The sequence below is a fragment of the Ambystoma mexicanum genome, chromosome 9, assembly GCF_040938575.1.
Source record: "Ambystoma mexicanum isolate Mex_15411 chromosome 9, UKY_AmexF1_1, whole genome shotgun sequence".
Taxonomy (NCBI): domain Eukaryota; kingdom Metazoa; phylum Chordata; class Amphibia; order Caudata; family Ambystomatidae; genus Ambystoma; species Ambystoma mexicanum.
The window spans coordinates 276,923,004-276,943,069 of NC_090931.1; the positions used below are offsets into that span (position 1 = coordinate 276,923,004).

The window sequence follows — 20,066 nt, forward strand, 5'->3', positions numbered from 1 at the left end:
ATATAGGTGGTGAAGATGCTCTACCAAAGTGGGGCTGAACACTGCAAGGTCATACAAGTATGCCATGCAGTAGTCCTCTAACCCATTCAGAACTTGATTCACCATCCTCTGGAATGTAGCAGGTGCATTAAGTCCAAAAGGCATAACCTTAAACTTGTGTCCGCCTCCTGGGGCGGAGAATGCAGTTTTCTCCTTGGCATGGTCTGTCAGAGCGATTTGCCAATAACCTGAGGAGAGGTCAAATGTACTGAGGAACATGGCTGACCCAAGTTTGTCTAACAGCTCATCTGTCCTGGGTAAATGATGAGGCATCAGTCGTGCTGACTGCATTAAGAGCCCTATAGTGCACACAGAATCTCATTTTTTTTTGGTTTGTCTTTGGCACTAGTACAACTGGACTAGCTCATTGGCGTTATTGAGCCATCTACCAGTCAAAGTCAAGCGTCTTCTTGACCTCCTTTTATATGAAATCTGCAGCCTGTGCTTTTGACAGGGAGACTCGTCAGTGAGAATATCATGCTAGCCCCAAGGGGTCAAGCCTGGTGTCAGAAAACAGGGAGGCAAACTGATTTAACTGAGCCTTGCACTCCTCTTGCTGAAGAGTCCAGTATGAAGGGTTTCACTCCTTATATTGTCTCATCTGAAGGTTGTCCACTGAGGAGAACAGGGAGAGGCTCACTCTTCTTTTGATCAGAGCCTAAGGGCAAAGCTTCTAGTTCTGGACTGGAAACATAAGCCTTCAGATGGTTAGTGTGATAGATCCTAGGGGCCTCCTTGGTGTTGCTCAAAGTCACTAAATAAGTGAACTCTCCAAGCTTGCCTACAACCTTGTAGGGCCAATCCATATGTCCTGTAAGGTCCTCTGCTTTGTAGGCACCATAACCAATACTAACTGGTCTGCAGTGAACTCCACTATGTTGGCCTTCTGGTCATGCCAATGCTTGACAGCACCTGACCAACTTTCAGGTTTTCAGAAGCTTCTGTCCTCAGTGCCATCCTCTTCCTGAGGCTTAGCACATAGACAGTGACTCGTCAGTGACTCTCGCTGGCTGTAGGGAAGGAGCACTCTTCCACCTTTCCTTGATCAGGGCCAAAGGGCCTCTAACTGGATGACCATGAAGTTCAAAGGGGCTAAAACTCACCCCTGTTGAGGGACTTCTCTATAAGCAAAGAGAAGGCATGTCAGTAGAAGGTCACACTTTCTACTAAGGGGTTCCTCTAAAGCACCCATCAAGCTCTTCATAGTACGGTTAAACCTCTCTACCAACCCATTGGTTTGGAGATAGTAGGCTGTTGAGAACTTGTAAGTCATTCCAGTTTTTCCACATGGTCTGCGTCTAGTGGGACATAACGTTTGATCCCCTGTCAGATGATTTACTTAGGAAACCTCATTGTTGTAAAAATACCTAGGAGGGCATTAGCAGTAACAGGTATTGACTCTGGATACCTGATAGCATGGTCTACCACAACCAATATAAATTAGTTGCCTCAGGAAGTGGAGGAGTCTAGGGGACCAATAATGTCAATCCCCGCCCTCTCAAACACTCACCACAAGGGGGGGGGGCGCAAGTAAAGGTGCCACATTCTTGTGTCCACTCTTGCCAGAAGTCTGACAGCTCCTACAGAACGTATCCACATCTGCACCCATCCTGGGCCAGTAGAAGTACAGAGCCTCTCTTCGGTCCTCATGAAACTCAAATGACCAGCCAGAAGGAACTCCTGTTACATGTAGGAACTTTTGTCTTACCTCCTGGGCCACTAACAGTCTCCTGTAGTCCCCTGGGATAGACTCAGTAGGTTCACTGTAGAGGAGGCCACCCTGCCAGTAAAGCCTGTGCTTCCCTGACTCTTGCCTTTCCAGCTGGGATGCTAACACAGGCCCTCTAGAAAGGGACACTTTGTCCTCTGCTGATGTCTGACCTAGAGGGTCCACCTTCTGCAAGTAAAGTTTGCAGCTCTAGGATCCAGATCTCCAATGCAGGGTAGGTTTTGTCACCAGTAGCTGTTTCAACTGAATTTGGTTGGTCGTCCCGCTCGACATCAGCTGGGGAAGGAGTCACTAGGGTGACCTGCGATGGTCCTCTCGGATGTCCTTGTTTTGTGAACAGGTTTTGGTCTCGCACCTTTCTTCTTACTAGAGGTCCTGGATTTCTTCTCTCTTTTTTGAAGTTGAAGGGTGGCCTTCCTGTGGACTGGAGGTATTGGATGTCTCCTTGACCTCAAACTGAGAGTCTCTGAACGTTGCCTCTCCTGCCAATCTTGTTTGCTCCCGCTTCCTTTTGCTGGGAGGCCTGGGGGTACTAAACACTACTCCAAGAACCTTTAAGTAGTTCCCCCAACAGGACTCTGCCTGGCACTTCATTCTGTACACTAACGGGGATCCTAACGATGATGTTGTTGCACTGGTTGAGAGCTGGCAGAATAGTGACCATTTGTATAGGGACTCCTGCAAGTTTAGTGGGACCTTTGGGTGCCTTAGCTACATCCCCTGGTTTGAAGAAACTTTAATCAACTGCTGTTATGCTTGCCCTAGTGTCTGTTATGGCAGAAGTCTCCTGGCATCTACAAGAACACTGTCCTTAAAATAATCTTTGGTGTGACCTGGAAGAGTGTTATAAACTTCCACACTCTGTTGTTACCACAGACCGAGGGACACTAAGGATACACTGGCTTGAACTCTGATGGGTCTTCAGCCAGTAGTTGTGCACTTGCCATTTGGGCTTCTCCCTCAGGGATGAAGGCTAAGGAGGCAGTGTGGACCTCTGAAGGTTTACCCTTGCACCTTATCTACAGACCCACATAAACATTTACCAAATGTTCTCTGGAATGGGGGTTTCTGTTGACCTTCCTCTGGTTTGGCACCAGAGGGGTCACTAGACCTACCAGGTTTCCTATGGGATCTACCCTTATGTTTGGGGCCCTCTTTTAGATGTTTGGAATTGGATTCATTTACCCTCTTTCTTGTGCTGCTTCCGCTTTTCCTTCTTGTGAGTAGCCCCATAATCCTTATGAGTGGCCCTGTTGGGTACCCATAAATCAGCAGCTTGTGCTAGCTTTTTAGGATCAATATTCTTAGTCGGCCAAGTGCTGTCTCGGCTCAGGATTGCAGGCATAGAAAATGGATTCAAACACCAAAAACATTTCTCATTCCTTCAAAGGAGTTTACTCTGTACCCCTTAGCCCAACCAGTGCTCTAGATAGGATTTTGGAGTGAGTATTTTACTCCCAATTTTTAGAATTCGAGAGTAAATCCAATTTTAAGAGTAAAAATGAGTTTCCTCCTTCGAAAGAGCAAAAAGTGCCTGACCACTATCCAATTTGTGCGTAAAATTAAAACTTTGTTCAAAAACATCAGTGACAAAACAGCTGTATTTCAAAGTGGTTCTAAATAATTTATTCCACCTGTGGAAAACATTTTCCCCACACAGGAACCTTGTAGATGCAACCTACCCTGCTTCATTTTCATGATACTTGGGCACAAACCGTTAAGCTACAGATGCCAGCTTGTTGCATCAGGCGATTCCCTTACTCTAGCAGCATCACTTCTCTTCCTCTTAGGCCTACCATTGCTGCCTGGTACTACCTGCTTGACACACCATGTTTTTGCTCCATCTCTCCTTCGCTTTGCTACTGTTTCCCCTGTCTCTCGCTTTCTAACACTCCTCTCGCTCTGAAGTGTTGAGATGCCACGTTTTGCGGTCTTGTTTCTCTGTTACACTTCCTCTCCAATCTCGGCATTCTATTGTTGTTTCCCTCCTATATCGTGCTATATCGGTTGATATAACTCCTCTTCCTCTCTCGTGGCACTCCTCTGGCCATATCTGTTTTTTCATGTTCTTGTTGTGGTTGCTACTGCTTTTGATTATCTTTCTTGAACTTATGTTATTGGCCTGCCCTTCTCTGGTCTTGCTTTTCTATTTCCATCTCTCCCCACCTGCTGTTGATCTGTTTTATTTTACTGTCTCTAAATGTCTCTTTTGCTCAGTCTATCCCGCCTATTGTTTGTCCTATTTACTCTGAATCACTGTTAATATCTATGAAAATGTAATTCATTTCACTCAAAGGGCTGCTTTTGTAAAGGAAATAATGTTTATACTAAGTCTTAAAGGGATGGTCTAGTAAACATTTTTATTTAAAATATAGATAGGCCACATAAAAAAAATACTAGCATCCTCCGTTTTAAAACTTCCTATGTAAAATTTTGAGCTATTCAAGCTCAAAATTCGAAAAAGCAAGCACAGGGGCGCAGCCATTTTGTGAAATGGAGGCCCTCCTGTGCTGGCTTTTGCTTTTGCGGCACTAATGAAGGAAAAGCCAGCCAGCTGTAGTAAACAGTCTACCGCTGGGTGGCTTTCCCTTCATTAGTGCCGGGACACGGAGGACGCGGACCGGAGACCAGAGCAGGAAAGCTCCAGCTGAATCTCGGTAAGTGCTATTTATTTTTTTTACAAAAAATAAGCACTAGCTGCGTTTTTTTTTCTAAGTTTTCCGGGCTGGAGGAGCCCGGAAAACTTAGAAATAAAACCACAGCTTTAAAAACGTTGTATTTATGTTTGTGGTCGCTTTTGAAGTGACCGCAAACATAAATACAACGTTATTGTGTTGGAAAGCGCTGCGGTTTTAAAACCGCAGCGTTTTCCAACACAACCGCGTGTTTCTGCCTACTGTGGCTATCACTTTGGGTCTCCGGTGCTCCTAGTGGAGCACCGGAGACCCAAAGTGAAAGCCACAGCAGGCAGAAACACACGCGGTTATGTTTACATGCCGCGTAGTGTTTCTACCTGCAGCTGATTTCCCATTTGGGGCTCTCGGGCTCCCCGTGGGGAGCCCGAGAGCCCCAAATGGGAAAGCAGATTCAGGCAGACACAACGCGGTTGTTTTCCGCAATGCCGCGTTGTCTGCCTGAATCTGCTTTTCCATTTGGGGCTCTCGGGCTCCCCATGGGGAGCCCGAGAGCCCCAAATGGAAAAGCAGATTCAGGCAGACACAACGCGGTTGTGGTGGAAAACGCTGCGGTTTTAAAACCGCAGCGTTTTCCAACACACTAATGTTGTATTTATGTTTGCGGTCGCTTCAAAAGCGACCGCAAACATAAATATGTTTTTAAAGCTGCGGTTTTATTTCTAAGTTTTCCGGGCTCCTCCGGAAAACTTAGAAAAAAAAACACGCAGGTAGTGCTTATTTTTTGTAAAAAAAAAATAAATAGCACTTACCGAGATTCAGCTGCAGCTTTCCTGCTCTGGTCTCCGGTCCGCGTCCTTCGAGTCCCGGCACTAATGAAGGGAAAGCCACCCAGCCGTAGACTTTGTTTACTACAGCTGGCTGGCTTTTCCTTCATTAGTGCCGCAAAAACCAGCACAGGAGGGCCTCCATTTCACAAAATGACTGCGCCCCTGTGCTTGCTTTTTCGAATTTTGAGCTTGAATAGCTCAAAATTTTACATAGGAAGTTTTAAAAAAGAGAATGCTAGTATTTTTTTTTTTATGTGGCCTATCTATTTTTAAAATAAAAATTTTTACTAGACCATCCCTTTAATTGGTGTGTAATCTGATTAATTGAAGTTTCTGACTGTGAAAGGCTTTAAAATGTTAACCAAATGCGCAATAAAAACGGATTTGAAAAAACAGATTAAAGGTTTCCCTTCTCACTTTCTTTGTTGCCCTATCATGTAGCTCATTGCTCTCTTCCTGTTACTTGAATTCCTGTTTTGGATTGTCTAGTATGTTCTGTCCCTTCACCCCCTTCCCCCCCCCCCACACCTTTGTTCACCTGTATTGCTTAGGTTCAGAGTTGCGCCGCCTCTTTTTCTGTTTGGCTATTTAACATAGCACCAATAAATAGCCAAAAATCTGAAAATGCCTTTTCTATTGGAAAATCTAATGGAGCTTTACCATCGGGTGCTCCTTTGTAGATATGTGCAACCCTTCTTTTGGCCATTAGGCTGGGAATTAGAGTTGGCGGCTTTTCTGACCAGACAAAAGCAGCACTTGCTTGAATGCAGATGCTTTACCAACACTGTATGCCATTACAAGTATAAGCCAATATGATCTGTGTTCTGAGCGATTACAAGTATAGTAGCCCAACTGAGATATCTGAGCCATTAAAAGCATAGCATCCCTGAAGAGTTGTGTGTTCTGAGTCATCACGCATAGGACATTCCAACGACATTTGTGTTTTCTGAATCACTGAACATTAAGTAGTCCTTTTGATATGTTAAGTGTACTCTGTTAAAATTGAGTGTTACCTGCATCTTAAATGCACACCACTGATGCAGACTCATTAACTCGCCTAGCAGCACGGTTTGAACTAACGGGTTGCACAATCTCTGCAGCATGGTTATTGACCTACTGGGCTGTCTTTCCCAACAGGCTGTTGACACTGAAAGGCACATAGGGTTAGGGCACTGGCAGTTCAATGTGAGGCTTGCCTGACATAAATGACTTGTCAAAAGCTCTAAGCCGGTTTGAACTATCCTATGCAAGTCGGGAGATTCATAATGAGGCTTTGAAATGTGCTCTATTTTTGACAGTGGGACTCAGTAATCGGACATGGGAGAAGCAGAAGTTTTGAAAAGTTCAAGAACGAGTAGAATGGATTGAAGTATGACAGCAATGCCATCTTCTCACACTGTCTGCCAGTGTGCATCACACCAGCTCAGGAGGTTGGTGGAAAACGCTGTGTTCTTGCTCAGTACTTTAGCTTGCTGCAGGAAATTGTAACATATGTTCGTGCTTCGTTCTTACAGCAAATCTGTTAAGACATTCAGGTACTGTCCCAAAACATAGCAGTCCTGCTAAGATATGTGGGCATGATACAATCATCCCTGCTGTGAATATTTAGCATTGTGCCATGACATGTGTATAGCCTGAATATATTGCAGTCCTGTTTGGAGGTACCGGTAAAATCGGTGCCACTGAAAATATATACAGCACTGCTTCTATCTGTATCCATTATACCTGCTTGCGGTGGGTGGTCAGAAAGGGAGTTAAAGTTCAGACCACATGCCTTGCTATATGTTGTTCTCTGAGAGAACAAACTGTCTAGTGCCCATTCATGCACACAAATGCAATCTTAAGACAAAAAAAAAATCTTCATATAGAACGCCAATACATGTTCCTTCTCACAAAAGCTGAACTGCATGCTGGGAGGCTCTTTTAAAACTTCAAGAGGCCCACGCCACTAAATACAATTGATGTGCTTCTGTGATGAAATGAAAGCAAAGTATACAATATCCATGCTGCTGCAACTACACTGCCTCTATTAAAGGGGATTAAGACTGAGGAAAATGAAGCAGAAATGCAGCCCTTTTAAGACCGTTTTCGTTTTACATAACACTACATGTATCCTGAATCAAAGTGAAAAGCCTGTTCATGATTCAAGATGCATTAATAACACTGTAACCTACAAAATGCAAGCAGTTGAACAAAACACATTTCCCTTTACATTACTCAAAGTATTAGCTTGATGGAATCATTAACAGAGGAGTGTTAAAAAATTAAACACAGGACTCTTCCCAGTTGTTTCTTTGGATTGCTAAATTAAAGAGTGGATTTGCAAACTGCTGCTAGCCAGGCTTTTGCCAGTGAGCTGCCTGAATTATGGGGACGCTGCCATAAATAACCTGTGGAAGTGATACGCAAGGAATAATTAAAAAGGCCATATTGACAAGATTTCTGTGTGTAAAAAGGCCTAGTACGCTCCTTATCTGGAGGGCTGAACCCAACCATCTTAGTTCTTCAAACATTCACATACCTAGGTAGCACAAGGGGCTACCATCTGCCTTTTTGAGGGTCCTAAACCACCTTAAGGTACTGGTAAGGAGTCTTCCCAAATCTGGCTATTAATACCAGTTCTGACGCGGTCCTTTCCGTCACTGGCGCTCAACTGTATAACCGCATTTCACAACTATTCTGGGGGAGCCTAGACATGAGCCATGGAATCAAATCATTCCCACTTATTCCTTGAAGACCATAAGTGTATACAAACTTACTAGACCAATCCAACACCTTGGGTTTAGGATCATACATGCTCTCTGCTTCTTTAGGCAGGCAAGGCCTCTTGGGACTAGTAGACCTAGAACACCCTGAGAGGGAAGCAGAATGAAGGGACGTCTTGTCTTTCATTTCCATTTCATGCTGCATTTCTGAGTTTCACCTCCTAATGTTTTTTTTTTCATATTGTACATCAAGCCTTTTGAATTCTAATCTTAATCTTTCAAGTGCAAGATAGTCTGGGCTTAGATTTGGACCTTGAGGGGGCTCACAATAGGAAGTGACTGAGGTACAAGGGCAGGCTGTGGAAGAGGATGGCTCCCTTCTGGTGACTCCTCCTCCTCTCCGCCTCCCCCCCCCCTTCCCTCTGACACTTCCTGCTGATTGGAGGTTGCCTCCTATTTTCCACATCATTTTGGTTAGTAGGTGTTACAGGCCTACTACCCATGCTTGGTGATTTAACAAACTTGTAATTCACATTTTCTTCCTTTCAGAGGCAGACCCCTAGCTTCACACAGATATGAGGATCTACAGTCAAGCTAGTGAGAGCTAACCTATTAAACTTATCCATATTGGGCATGTTGCTCATCTTTTTGGTGGAGCTTAGCCTTGTGGCTGGTTTAGTTGAGCACCTGTACAACACGTAGTCAATGTAACCACTCTATGCCAATGCTACCTCTGCCACCAGTGTTGGGTAAGAATTGGTGCTGTCACACTGTGAGACTATGCAAGACTTATCTGCTTGGTATTAGGTAACCCACCTTTTGGTATAGGTCTACACTACACAGGTTGGTAGTGTGACTGAGCAGCCAGGCCTACCTCAAGAGCGGTAAATGTGAGCTGTACAATTGAAATCTGTAAATACAAGTTGCCAAGTAACACTTACACTCAATGTTTCAGTTATAAATATTTATTTAATGTCAGTTAAATAAACATACTATAAAAAGGCAACAGATGGTAACAATATGAATACATTTTGAAATTGGAATCAAACGCGCCCGTGAATAATCTTTGGATATGCTTCATACACTTTTCCTACACCCGGAGGTGACCTCAATCACAAGGATAATATTTGCATTTATTATTACGCTAGCATACTTTGCAGATTCAGAGTTGCGGAAAGGAAAGCAACAGGGAAGTAAAAAGGTTGGAACAGATTCTCAGAATATGTGAGGACTACTGAATCCTCCAGTGAAGTCCAGATGAGCTTTTTCCCAGTGTTTAACAGGCCATAACCTATTGGGGAGGTGGGGGAGAAGCAATCAGTCAATGGATGCCTTTAGGGAGCCAGAACAGCTAGTCATTTGGACACAAGTGGTGTAAGATGATACCTTTCATCAGCAATTAAGCTTGACGGGGACACACCGCCCAGTTACCCTGGAAGTGCCTGCCCCCCGCCGCCCCCCCGCAGCAGAAGTCCTCGTCCGAAAGTGATGTAGTGCTTAACCGGAACTTAGGCCCTAGCGGATGTGTTACCCTGGATGTGACATCATGGGTGCTATCTGTGAGGCACCCACAAAGCCTGTATTCCAGAATGTGCCCCCTGTCGTCCCCCGGAAGCCCACACATGATGGGTGACCTATACCGGAAGGGGCCTAGTGTGCTTCACCTGAAAGACCCGCCTCTTTTAAATTATGGATATGTGGACCCAGAAGTGTTGCAGTTTTCATAGTGCATTAGGTGCTTGGAGAGGTCTGTGCAGGACCATCTTTAGGGGAGTGGCGTGAAGGGGGGGGGGTGTGTATGTATACTGCACTCCTGGTGGGGCAACGGGCATCTCCAAAGCAAACGCATAAAAATATGCAACTCTCATAAATGAGTTTATTCATGTCAAACAAAAAAAAGATGGCAACAAAAAAAGCAGCAGGATGCCATGGGGCTAATTTGTGTGTGTATATATGTGTGAGGGAGATATATGGAGCGGGAAGGAGATATGGGGAGGGGGAGGGAGATATAGAGAGATATAATTCTCCTACGTCCCGTCCCCTTTCCTCCATACTTTTGGGTCATTCCGTCCTGTGGGACGGGACCAGAGCACTTTTTGTAAAAAAGCATCCAATTGAAAAATTTGTCCTTCTCTTTTTACGTGGGGTACTGCATGCGGCTGTAACCCCGCCCTCCTTAGTGCTGCCTCGTGCATTGCCCTTCAGTCCTTTTCTCTGCACGGTCGAGGCTGGGTGCACTAGCATCCCCGGGAAGACCTGGTTTCTTTCCCGCTGTCCTTCTCTCCTGTCCCGGTTCTACGGTAGTGTAGCCCACAGTCTATGCCGGTGCGTCTGGGATTTGCCACTTGTTCTTGCGGATCCCTATTCTCTCTGCTTGGAGTGTCTGGGACCGGATCACCGTTGGGGTTCGTGTTTCTTCTGTGACTCCCTTTCGGTCCGGGCACTTAAACGTCATCTTCGTAGGTGGGAGGAAAACTTCCAGAAGGGTCCTCCATCGCATTTCCAACTCTTCATTGACTGAAAGAAGACGCCTGGTAAGTTCTTTACTTTTCAGGGTACCCTGGCCGGGGGACTCTTTCCCGGGGTCCTCCAGGTCCGGGTGGTGCTTCAAAAGCTCTGCTACCGGGGTTATCCTTGGGGTGCCTTGCAGGCCTAATGGGTGTACCGTGGTTTTCTCCGAGGGTTTCCGCAAGGGGCCTGCCTGTACCAGATCATGATCTGAGGTTCAACGATCAGGTGCTAATAGCCAGTGTAGTCGTGCTGAAGCATTGGGTACCGGAGGTCTCCTTGTCTGGAGCTTCCCACACAGACACACTGGGGTGCACCCTGAGGCCTCTGAGGCTTTCTGTACTGAACCACGGTTTGAGCTCCCTCTCGAGGGAGCGTTTACGGCCGGACTATGTTCCGAGGTTCCTCTTAACGAGGCTAAGGCATGTACCAACAAAACTGGGAGGCCTGTAAAGGTTTTGCCTGTGAGGTGGATTCCTCCACTTTCCCGCGCTCTCTGAGGTACCGGTTCTGTTGAGGGGATCAGAGAGGTTGTCGACCGGAACTCCTTTGGAGGCTAATTCAAGGGACAGGATGTCCAGTAAACCTCCAAGGCCCCATAGTACCGGCTCTGCCGAGGATCCTTGTGTCGAGGCTAAAATTTCAGTCAAGTTCACGGATCAATCTGGAGTCAACTGCCTCATCTACACATGTGACGCAGTTCTCCTCAGATATTCACAAAATGGTGGGCATTCCTGCGTGGTCTATGGCAGCCGTTTTGGATTCTTTCTTCACACCTACGCTATCGGCGGCCAGTGCTGGGAACCTTTTTTTTTTTGGTGGACAACCTTATCCACGCGACAGTGTGAATCCGTTCCGCCCTTCCGATGACTGCCGTGCTCGAATGCCACTACCACATTCGGTCTCTTCCTCCATCTGCCCCATTTGGTCTATGTAGACCCGGTTGGTGGCAGGCCCTCTTGGCAGCCCTCCTCTCTACATTCGTGGGATTATGTTCCTCATGAGAGGCCTCTGCCCACTCCAGCGCTTAAGGCCTCAGCAGAGGATTCCTTTATTGGGAAATTTCATAGTCTAATGAACTCTGATCCCATGAGGGAGTACTTAAAAGGGCCTCTTTAGGGAAATCTGCCTTCGGACTCCGATGCCTGCCCCGACAGTTCCTGTCATGGTGCCTGTCGACCCGGTGTTATCACCTCTACCGCCCGGCCCTCCTCAGGCTCTTCCGCCTCTGCCTCCCTTGTCACTGGTGGACAAGTCTTCAGCAGAGCGTGATGTCAATCTGACGCCTGTCGCGTCGCAGTCAGGGGATCTGAATGTTCTAGACGACCCTTTGGCAGATCAGGACAGTGAGGACCAGCCCCGCTCTGTACGAGCATTTCACGATCGGGTACTGGACATGTCACTCCTTGACATACCAGTGCCTGAGGCACCCGCTTCGCAGGAAGGGGTGCTCTTGGGGGCGCTGACCTTGTCTCCACAGGAGCGCACCGGCCTGTTCCTTCAGAGGGACGTCCTGGCCGAGGCCCGGAAGGTCTGGGATAAACCTCACACCTGGCTGCACATAAATAAAAGAATTCAAGCCCCTTACAGGCTTCACACCTCTGAGGCAGTAGCCTTGGCGTCATGCCCGCTCCCGTCCTTGACAGCGGTAGCGGCTGACACTCTGCAATCTAAGCCGGCCTCTGCAACTTCCGCATCTGTGGCTCAAGTTCTGTCCAAGGATGACAAATTGCTCGATTCCTTGGGCAGGAAGATCTTTGCCAATTTGGCACTGCAATTGCGTCCGGCCAACTGTGGAGAGATTTGGATGACTTCCAGGAGTTCATTCCTGTCGACAGGTTAGAAGACTTTAAAGACGGCTTGTTAGACGCTAGATTGTTTGCGCAGGATATGCTGGAGGCTTCTGCGCATCATGTCGACACCTCGGCGCGTGGCCTCTTGCTGGGGGTGGACGCCTCTCGTCAGGCTTGGCTTCATGCAAGGAAGTTTTCGAAGGAGGTCCAAGATAAAGTTCTGGACTTGATGGCAAAGAGTTGTTTCATTCTTTAACGGATGACAAGCTCACCAAGACGAAGGTGAGCATGCAAACTGCCAAGTCTGTCGCAGCTCGTGAAGGCCCCAGTCAAAGGTCAGATCTGGGTCCCTATCTCGATCCTATTGAGGCTTTGGAGGGTTCCAAGATGGCAGGTCGCGCAGGACTGAGCCTCCACCAGGAAACTCCCGCTGGAGGCAGCCACATCCCCTTCAGGGACAGGTAGTCTTTGCGGAAAAAGGCTGCAAAATGATTTTTTTTGGCGCTCGCACGAGACTCCAGTGGGAGGACGAATCTCGTCTCATCTGGAGGCGTGGCAAAACAGTCAGTGATGACAGATGGGTTTTGTCCATCGCTCGGGCAGACTTCTGCTTGCCCCTCCCCCACCCTTCTATCCTCCCTTTCAGCAGTCGGGGACACCCTCCCTGAGAGCCGAGGTCCAGAAGCTTCTAGCTCTTACAGCTATAGAACTCGTTCCCCTAGTGGAATGACTGGAGGGCTTCTACTCTCGTCTGTTTACGGTGCCAAAACACAACCAGGCTGGCCTGTGCACCATTCTAGACCTTTCCCAGTTCAATTTTTCTCTCCCCCCGCCCCAAAGTGGACCTTCAGGATGCATATACTGATCTGGAGTCTGCATCAGAAAGATCTGCGGTTCTACCTGGGAGAGGAGCACTATCCATTTCGAGTGCTCCCTTTTGGTCTCCGGTCTGCCCCGCGTGTCTTCACAAAGATGTCAATCATTGTAGCTTTTTTCATGTGTCCATATTTGGACTGGCTTCTGCGCATTCCCTGTCCGGTGAAAGCCTTGAGCAATCTTCAGTCTCTCCTTCAGCTCCTGTTCAGTCTTGGGCTGTTGGTGAACTGGCGGAAATCCTCCATGAAGATCTCTCAGGACCTGATATTCCTGGGTTTCCGTTGGAACACGATTGACTGCAGGGTGTACTTTACGGTGGACAGGATGGCGGATCTTTTAACCACGTGTTAAGTCGTCGGTCAAAGAGCATGTCCGCCTGGTGGTTCCAGATGCTTCTGGGCCTCGTGCGCCAGGATAAGAGCAAGCATGCGTCTCAAGATGTGACTTATTGTTGGCTCTTCGGAGCTTCTGGCGTTGGACCCGGACACCAAAATGATCCCGGTTCCACCGGTCTTCCAACAATCTGTTGGTGGGTGCCCTCTTCAGGAGCCCTCCCCTCAGGTGACTATTACGACTGACTCCTCCCTTATCGGGTGGGGTGCGACAATGGATCATCTTCAGGTTTTTGACCTACGGTCACCGCAGGACAGACAATTTCACATAAATGATCTGGAAATTCTGGTGATTTTAAGCTTTCAAGCCAGAGATTGTGAACAAGGTGGTCCGCATCTGCATGGACAATGCGGTATGCATGTTTTACATCAACAAGCGGGGGGTGGGTAACCAGGTCACCTCCCCTAGTACATCTAGCTATTCAGATTTGGGAATTGGCCATTGAGCAGAGTGTTTGGCTGTTGGCAGTACACATTCCGGGCCAGCTGAATGTAACTCAGCCGGCGAGCAGTGGTCAGCTACGAGTGGCAGCCGAACATGGAGATCATATCCAAACTGTTTCGCCATTGGGACACTCCAGAAGTGGACCTCTTTGTGACATCATTGAACTGGAAACTTCCTCTTTATGCTTCCAGGAATGGGCTCCGAGCCTCTTCCCTGGGGGATGCTCTTCAGTCTGTGACACATGAGGGCCTACGCCTTCCGGCCTCTTCCTCTGATCCACTGGGCGCTATGCAAGCTCAGGAACACGTCAAATTGCACTCTCCTGTTCATAGTCCCGTGGTGGACAGCCAGATTCTGGTTTTCGGAGCTTCAGAATCCGTCGGTCTGCTCACCGATCAGGCTTCCGCTGATTCCCGACCTGCTTCACCAGAGCGATCAGCAGTTGTGGCACCCCTCCTCACAATCTTTCAGCATGGTGGCCTGGTGCCTGAGTTCAAATCTTTAGAGTTTCAATTTGCCTGCGGATAATTATCCAAAAAACTTTCAACCAGGTCTCAGTATAGCTCTGTTTGTCACTGGTGTTTAGCAAAAAAGCTGGACCCCAGAGAAGCTGCTATCGACACGGTGCTGTCATTCATTTCTCAACTGGCAGCTTCAGGCATGCATGTTTTGTCTTGGAGTTATTTGTCGGCTATTGCCACCTACCTGTCCATGGACTCTTGCTCTTTTTCTTTGACAAACCCTGTCATTAAGACACTTTGCAGGTCTGTTGCATCTGTATCCACCTGTGTGCAGCCCGCATCCTAAGTGGGATCTGAATGTGGTCCTTACTGCTTTGTCATAAACCCTTCGAACCCATGGCTACGGCAAACTTGAAATACCTTTCATGGAAAATGGCATTTATGATTGCGGTAACTTCGGCAAGGCGTGTAACGAGCTTCAGGCCTTGTCGGTAGAACATCCATTCCTCGCCTTTCACTAGGATAAGGTTGTCCTCCGGACCAATCCCTCTTTCCTTCCAAAGGTGGTATCTGGTTTTCCTCTGAATCAGTCTATTTCCTTACCAGTTTTCTTCCCAGAACTGGCTTCAGATGCGGAGAGGGTCGTGCATAATTTGGATGTAAGGCGAGCTCTAAAGTTTCATTTGATAAGAACATCTAATTTTTGGAGCTCTTCCCAGGTGACCTTCGCAGAGTCAATAGGAAAGCCGGCAATACCCGGAATCGTGAAGTGCTATAGCTACTACTCTTAAGAATAATCAAGGGGGGGGTGAGGGGGGCTGATAATTTGAACACCATTCAAAAGTACTACAGCCCTGAAAGCCCGCCAGCAACAGCCGCTGATGGGGAGCCTGATTACGCTGCTGCTATGGATAAGCTGTGTGAACACCTTGATGTGATGACTTTCGATGACCTGTCACAGGCTATTTCCCCTGCAGGTGTTGTAGATGCAGTTATAACTGATGCCGACTACACAGATGCGGACTACGTAGATTTGCATGAGTCTATGAAGTCTCTTAAAGAGCCCCTGTTTGAGGACCTGGGTGTTTTAGATGAGCTGTTTCCAGAGGCATCCATGCCGCCTGAGCTAGAACCATCTTCCAAAGAAAAGTTGTTTATGGACGTCGCTAGTGCCTGTGAGATGGGAGTTGCAGGTTCTGAAATGTGCAATATGGTATGTCAAAGTATATGTGGGTGGCTGGGTGTGAAACCTGTAAACATCTGTTCAAGAGTTAAAACTTCTACTTTCTTTTTTGAATTGCAGAAAATGCCCGATAAACTTGACGGTGCAGAGTCTGAGCTCTTCATTCAATACCGTCAGCTTTTACTGTGTGCTGTTCAAAAATGATCAAAAGTACAGCAACCCAAGGTCTTGACGCATGTAAGAAATGTGGTGGCTTAAAACATTTTGCAAGATCTGATGAAGATGAAACTATGATGACCCTTTTGGATTCTTTAACTGTTCAGGCTTTTGCAGCGTGTGTAGTAAAAATGGGCTTGAAGCGTGACTATTGCTGGTGGTACTATGGGCATAAATGCGAAGACCCGCAGCAGGATGGTCCTGATTGTTTACTCTCGTATTATCGTGCTAGAGCAATAAGTCTGTATGTTAAAGTTTTTCAGATGCTAAAAGGTGTTTATAAAGCCATGGCAAACGTGTACATGCTAGTGTGGAGGGTCTTCTATCAAAAACATTCCTAGAAATATACTCTTGTCGCAATCCGGATCAAAAAAATGAGATCTTTAGTTGGCCGGGCCTGTGGTTCTTAGTAATTGAGTAGCCCGTTTAATCCAAACAGACTTTTCTAACCTATACAGTTTTGTGAAGAGCCTAAGGAGTGTCAAGTATGCAGAAATATTTTAAGATAAAAATACAATAAGCCTGCTCCTTGTGTGTGCCTTGTTTCTAGGGTAGCGTTTCGGGAGGACAAGCCATGTGTGTCGAGAGTGACCTGAAGCCTGGACGTATGTGTGTGGAAAAACTGTTAGACTTTGCTGAAAGAGAATATCTGAACGCCCCACACACGTTGCAATATCTACTGGTACCTACACTCGACACACAGATTTGTGAAAGTGCGCTGTGTATAGGTGACATCTGTACCAGAATCAAGAAGCCGGCTGTGGATGAATACGGTCATGTATTCCAAGACGATGTGGGATCTTTATACCCGTGCCCTAGAACTGTATTGCAGCAGCGCATGGATGAGTGGTATGCGGCCTACTTACGCATTAAAGGTTGTTTTACAGGCTTAGGAACTATCTGAACTTTTAAATGCTATGGTGTCTGCAGAGTTATAGACGTGTGGCGCCAGGGAGGTCATGTATAGTGTAATTTATAAGGCTGCAGAAAAAAATATCACAGCTGGTAACACTTTGTCACGCCCTACATGTGTAAAAATTGTTATAAAAATAAAATGTCTGGTCTCTGGTTATTTTTTTTTGTAGTGTTTCAAGGGGCACACTAGTTCAAGAATGCATAAAAGCTATTATGATAAAAGCGGCATTGGGAGTTATGGTGGTGTTGACGCTCTATCGAAAAATGACATGAACACCCCGTCACATGAGTTGTTAAGGCCTGGCTATCTGCTCAAGAGGCATATTCCCTTCATAAAAAATGCTAGAAAATGTTTTAAAATAAGAATGACTGTGGTACTTGACCGAGACCAACTGTGGCTGGCTGATTTAGTGGTTATAAGTACTTTTGAAAAGCGGAACAATGGTGCACGATACATCTTGACGGTGATGCATATTTTATCAAAATACGCTTTTGCTGATGTCTTGAGGGATAAGACTGGTTCAAGAGTGGCAGTGGCTTTCAAGCATATCTTCATCAAGGGGCGAGTACCTGTAAAATTACAAACTGATCCCGGTAAGGTGGTTTTAAATAGACCAATCCAAAGCCTTCTAAAACATACGTGCATTTTGTAATGCACAATGAGGTTAAAGCTGCTGTTGAACGTTTTAATAGAACCTTAATCTTAGCTTTGGAGATTTCACAGCCTATAATGCACAACTCTATGCTGACATATTAGTCTTATCGATGTGTATAATGCCAGCCATCACTGGTCTATTAAGATGACTCCAAACTCTGTAATGTCTGAATTCACTAGCAGCATGGAAACGTGTATGATGAAAGGTTATCAGAGAACATCAAGAAAAAACCCTTATGCGTAGGGGACCACGTCAGAGCTCCAAGTTGAAAGGTGTCTTTACCAAAGGGAAACATCAATCCTTTACCAATTACATTTTTATAGTGGAAAGAGTGGGTATACATATACCAGTTGACTGATTATGATGGGTAAGTTGTAAGCAGTAATTTTTATGTAGAGGGGTTACAAAAGGTGGCTGATGATTTCCCCCCGATCTTTATAGGGTTAAAAAAATGATTCAGAATAAAGGTAAAGACCTAAAAAAATATATATATATCTGGTAAAATGGATGGGATGGCCTGAGAAATGTTAACAGTTGGGTCAACGCTGCATCTCTGGAGTATCTAAAATGCAGAGGAGCTCACTGAGAAGATAGAAAACGTGGTTTTTATATCACCTTGCCCAGTAACGCCTCTTTAGATACATTGCCCAACAACGAAATTTTGAATTATTCCATTAAGCAGGCTAAACCAGTTAATTTACAAGGATTGTGGGAAGCGGGTCTGATGGAGATTAGTATCCCCATACGTGGGATACAGTGTAAAAGAGGCCTGGTATACCATCAAGTGTGGAGAACCTGCTGAACTGTTACACATGGGTTTTCCTACTAGATACTATCAACAAATAGCTTGCAAGCATTGAGCGCTGTTCAGATATACAGCTGTTTCTGAATAACGCACGGAGGAAAGTATTTCTAAGATCGGCCGATCTTGCCACAGAGTTTGTGTAGTGGGCATCTTTTTTGGGTGCTGGGAAGCGTTCAACATGTAAAAAGTAATAAAGCTCTAGACCGAACATGTGCTGATATTGATGGTGGATTTTACAGTCTCATGATCTACTGACGTATAGTAGAATATAAAAGGGCTGATGACTCTTATGCCCCCCCTAATGAGAACTGATTAATTTAAGGGTGAAAACAGCATTAATATACAATACATTAAACCTGATTATATCCCTGTTTCTAGGTGTTATTTTGACACCAATATACAGGTAAGGGACAATCGGGAGGAACTGGTCTTAGTTAAATTCGGGAAGGACCTAGTGACTACACAGGCGCCCTAGACGGGAGAAAGACAGCTAGAGCATGGTAATTGTGAAGAATTACGGGGAGCTATATGTTTATAGGGATTATTACTGCATGCAAGCCGGTTATGGCGCTCAACCCTACTTCCAAGGAGCGCATGTTATGTATGGTGAGGGTTTTGGAAGTATTTTCTAAATTCTTTTTCGGAAGGGCCATGCCCTTCCTGCGCAAAGGGCTCGAATTATCCAAGGTGCATATGAAAACCGCTGCTCCAGATATTGCTAAAGATGTGGTGTCTACTGCAACACCGTCCATCCAAACCCCAGCAAAAAGAAAATGGAGGGGTTTGAGCAGACGGGGGGGGAGGGCCGGGGGGGCTGAAGCTGCATAAAAAAACTAAGATCAACAGCGAGAGCTGAACGTACGCCAAAGCAGACCCAACATCAATATTTTCTAAAAGATTGCTTTAATCCACTGTGCCTCAGTCTAGTTCAGATTTCACACCTCCAGTTTGTCGTACCCCCACCGCAGACGAGCATTGGAAAGTTTTATTTTCATGGAAGTTGCTCCCCTAGCTGCACCATCTCCTCTAGTGCCCATAGTTTTACATTGCTGGCTCAACAGAAATGTACCTGGATTTGAATGACCCTTTATTTTACCTATCCTGTAAAATAATCAAAGCTGATGGGACCGCTATTGCCGCAGCTAAGGTTGCCACTGTTGCCTATCGTGTGGCCATCCTTTTCAACCAGGTGGATGTTACTCTAGGTGACCGTCTGATTACGCAGATTGACATGTGCGCGTATAGAACGTATTCTGAACTACAGCAATGATGCTTTTGGATATTCAACACAAAGCAGGGCATATGGAGGATTATGCTCGAGATGGAGCCAACACAGGCTTTAAAACGAGAGCAACATATGCAACAGGTAACAGTTTGATTTACTAGGTCGTCTACACGCACCTCTTTTTTGAGGAGAAACTGATGGTGAATGGTGTTGATCTGAAATAAAGAACAGCGATGATGCAGAAGCCTAGAAGCTGGTAATCGTATCAGCAAGTTTATTTATGAAAAGGGTCAGTGTGGGTCACCTACAGTCACTCACTCATGCTGACGCTCTACAAGTATCTAACTTAAAATACCCTTGCAAATTTTCAGTATACTAGCGGGCAGTTGTGTTGCCAGTCAGGGTAACTTATTCTTGGGACAACTACCTAAAATAAAATAATCATTGATTTTTGTGGAGAACACTGCTTTTTTCAGGGGATTACGCCAGTAATCCTTTTAATTTTAAACATTACAACATTAGCGATGCTGCTCTTTTTTTAAGGACTGGGTGGTCATACCAGCCAAAGCCTACAGTCCCAGCTTTCAACGTGATGACTACGACGGAGGTTACACCTTGTTGGCTTTTGATTTGAGACCCGATGATGCATCATCTG

The 20,066-nt window shown here is 46.0% G+C and overlaps 1 protein-coding gene across 3 annotated transcripts in view; it reads left to right on the top strand.

The window, feature by feature from the left end:
- Positions 1 to 20,066, top strand: part of AKAP1 (A-kinase anchoring protein 1) — a 970,220-nt gene that overhangs the window by 33,896 nt on the left and 916,258 nt on the right. Inside the window, exon 2 of one of the 3 annotated variants that reach the window (XM_069614627.1) lies at positions 6,530 to 6,661. The exons of the other annotated variants lie outside the window; for them this stretch is intronic. The gene's annotated coding sequence lies outside the window, so the exon portion shown is untranslated. The remainder of the gene's footprint in view (positions 1 to 6,529; positions 6,662 to 20,066) is intronic. 3 annotated transcript variants of the gene reach the window in all.